Source organism: Cryptomeria japonica, chromosome 4 (genome assembly GCF_030272615.1).
Source record: "Cryptomeria japonica chromosome 4, Sugi_1.0, whole genome shotgun sequence".
Classification (NCBI taxonomy): Eukaryota; Viridiplantae; Streptophyta; class Pinopsida; order Cupressales; family Cupressaceae; genus Cryptomeria; species Cryptomeria japonica.
In genome coordinates, this window is record NC_081408.1 from 660,972,181 (window position 1) to 660,976,187 (window position 4,007).

A 4,007-nucleotide genomic window follows, 5' to 3' on the forward strand; every position below is an offset into this window, starting at 1 on the left:
TTAAATTAAACATTAAAATATAATATTTACATAATCATTAAAAATTAATTGAATATTTAAAGATAAAAAGATAAAAGAAACACTTTTATTTCATATGTAAGATCTATTATTTTTATAATATATAAAATCATAAGTTATAAATTATATTTCTTATTCTTATACTCTTACAACAATGTTTAAAAAAAGGGCATAAATGATTTTGATTTGGCGCTATGAATAGGTGAGGTCACAAATTGGGGATATTAGCCCACCACAATAGAGTTCAAACCTTGATGATAAGAACATCACCACCACATATAAACCATTACACTATGCGAATACCAATAGAACAACCTTAATAGATTTTAAAATACAATTAACATATGCACAAGACAAACCAAATTAAACATTACAATATGATATTTACATCACCATTAAACATTAATTGAATATATTGTACATAAAAAGGTAAAGGAGACACTTCTATCCCTTACACAAGATCTAAACTTTTTCATAATATATAAGATCATAAGAAGTTATAAATTGTATTTCTTAGTCTTATATTCTTCAAAGCAATGTTTTTTTTCTTTTAAAGGGGTAAACAATTTTGACTCAGAATTATGAGCCAGTGAGGTCGCAATCGGGGACCTCATCCCAACTCCAAATAGTTTGAACTTTAATGACAAGAACAACAATACCACATTTAAATCATTACATTGTGCCAATATCAATAGAACACAATTGAGAGACCTCATCCCAACTCCAAATAGTTTCAACCTTAATGACAAGAACAACAATGCCACATTTAAATCATTACACTATGTCAATATAGATAAAACACAACTGGGGGACCCCATCCCAACTCCAAATAGTTTGAACCTTGATGACAAGAATAATAATACCACATTTAAATCATTACAATATGCCAATATCGATAGAACACAATTGCGGGACCTCATCCCAACTCCAAATAGTTTGAACTTTAAGGAGAAGAACAACAATACCACATTTAAATCATTACACTATGCCAATATCAATAGGATAGAATACAATTGGGGGACCCCATCCCAACTCCAAATAGTTTGACCCTTATTAACAAGAACAACAATGCCACATTTGAACCATTACACTATGCCAATATCGATAAAAACACAATTGGGAGACCTCATCCCAACTCGAAATAGTTTGAACCTTAATGACAAGAACAACAATACCACATTTAAGCTATTACACTATGCCAATATCAATAAAAACACAATTGGAGGACCTCATTCCAACTCCAAATAGTTTGAACCTTAATGATAAGAACAACAATACCACATTTAAATCATTACACTATGTTAATATCGATAGAACACAATTAAAAGACTTCATACCAACTCCAAATAATTTGAACCTTAATGACAAGAACAATACCACACATAAATCATCACACTATGTCAATATCAACAATATAACAACATTGAACCTTCAATTTTTTTCTTCCAAGACTACACTCTCATTGAATATAATATGAAAAAGATAAAAATTGGAATCTATAAGAATAATAAGCAGCAGCCATTAATTGAAGGCAGAATAAGGCCAACTGACAATATAATCCAACATCTTATACAAAGCTTTCGTTCGAAAATAGAAAAAGCGCATGCCCTAAAATGATTGGACACTAAATAATTAATAATTTCCCCAAATCCAACGTCTCCAACACCTCCACGGGAATTACAATGCTCAAAAACATTAAAAAAATGGAAAAAAAAAACAGGTCAACAAAACTTCTCAGGAAATCCACACAAAAAAGCGATTAAAAATAGACCGTAAAGACAACGAAGAAATAGATCCTCCATTTTGTGCAAATACTTTTAAAATAAATAGGAAAACCTGCTGCTTAATTTCTACACAAAATGGTGGTGGTATCATGAAAAAAATTTAAAATTTATAAAATATATGACTTTTTTTGTTGGATTTTTTTGTGAGTATTAAATATTTTAATCTTTAATTAATTTTTGTCTTCATATAAATGTAATAATCTTTCAATATCAGATTGTCTTTTCGACTTCTGATGAGGACATAAATGTGGTGGTTGTTCAGCTTCTTTGAAAGCTTATAAATAAGTCCAATTCGAATTCAATTGGAGGGCGTTGGAGAGTTATAGAGTTAGAGGGTTTGCTCAAATTGGATGGTTCTTACATATTTTCAATGAAATGAAATTTTTATATGATTTATTATGTGTTTACAATACCACCAATTCTGCTTTGGGTATTGTCCTCTGAATTGACAAAATAATTCAGATCATTAACAGTAATAGAAATAGATAGTAAAGATCGAACATGACAAAAAGTCATCACATGTTATAAAATTATGAAATTATACGACATTATGAAATTATACGACATTTATGAATGTATCATTTTGTGTGAAGTGTAGTAATTTTCACTATCGTTATCCAAAATCAAACGTCTCAGGGAAAGGAAAATGGCGTATCTGATTCTGCTGCAATTCCAAACCAAATGAAAAGAAATAATAATATTCGAAAAGCCCATTTTGCTTAAAAAAACGTTAGATTGTACAATGTACTAATCGTACTGATGAACGACCAACAGTAATGAAGAGTTTTAAACAAGTTCTCCTCTTTAGCCACTCAAAATGTGAAATTTTTGCACGCGTTTTATCCGTTAGTCGGTAGTACGGCGTTAATCACCGTTGTTGCAGGTAAACCTGATGTGAAAAGCTGGTATTAATCATGGTATTTATGCTTGGAACCAAATCCAGGGGCTCTGATAGGCTTAGCGTGACCGGACAACCTTGTCAAGATGACGTATGCATGACGTCATGAGATTGGTGCTGGTTCTCCAACATCCTTGGAGCTCTTTCTCACTCACTCACACAGTCCGTCCTTTTTAATTTCTCAATCAAAAGTTTGCTTGAAGTAAAAATTGGAGATTCATGTTGGGTTTTTTTTGTTCTTGTTCATGGAGATCAAAGATTCAGTTTTTTAAATCTTGCATGTCCAACTTTTGCATGCCAATTCTGATTTTATCGCCGTAAAGAAATAATGGCGGCCGCCGCATAATCCAGAGCGCAGATCATTTTTTATACAAGTTTTCTTTGCACTGTAAACAAATGAGGGAGAAAATGGAGGCGGCAATAAATTATTGGGAGGAAAAAGTTGTTCCACATTTACACAACACCGTCTCAGAAGTTTTTTCTTCTTATTCGAAGGCCACAAAAATGCTGTCTTTTTTTATATATATTTTCTTTTTTTCGTGGTCACTGATAAGGAAATGCTTATCATTAGCATTGGAATTTACGAATAATAATAATGTCTTTACGCTTTCTTAATTTATGTCCATTTCTTAGGACTTTATCTTACCATTTTGTCTAAAATCATATTTTTAATCTTTTTGTTGAATAAAACAACTACAAAAGTTGCAAGCCTCTTATTGGAGGAGTGATTAGTGGAGAATATAGCATATCTTCCACTTTAATCAATGGCCTAATATTTGTAGGTTTATGTATCTATCAAATTGCACATGGATTATGTATCTATCATATTACATAATTCAAGTCTCTATCAAATAATATGTGGAGATTTTATAGCCATGTGTGTCGATTGATCTTATAGGGACACGCATGTGGTATTATGTGGTTCAATTTGTAGGGAGTAATTATGTGTTGCGTGGAATTTTAGTTGTGAATTTGTAAATAAATGATTTTCTAGGTTTTTCATTTATTTGTATTTGTTTTGTTACATCAACATTTCAAATCACATTTAATGATCTTTTATTAATATGAGAAAGAAACATTAAGACAGTTTTATCCATAGAGATGTATGTAAACTGATTTTATAGGGACATGTATGTGGTATTATGTGCCTCAATTTGTACGGAGTAATTGTGTATTGAGTGGAGTTTTAGTTGTGAATTTGTAAATAAATGATTTTTGAAGTTTTTAATTTAGTTGTATGTGTTTTGTTACATCAACATTTCAAATCACATTCAATGATCTATTATTAATATGAGAAGAGAACATCA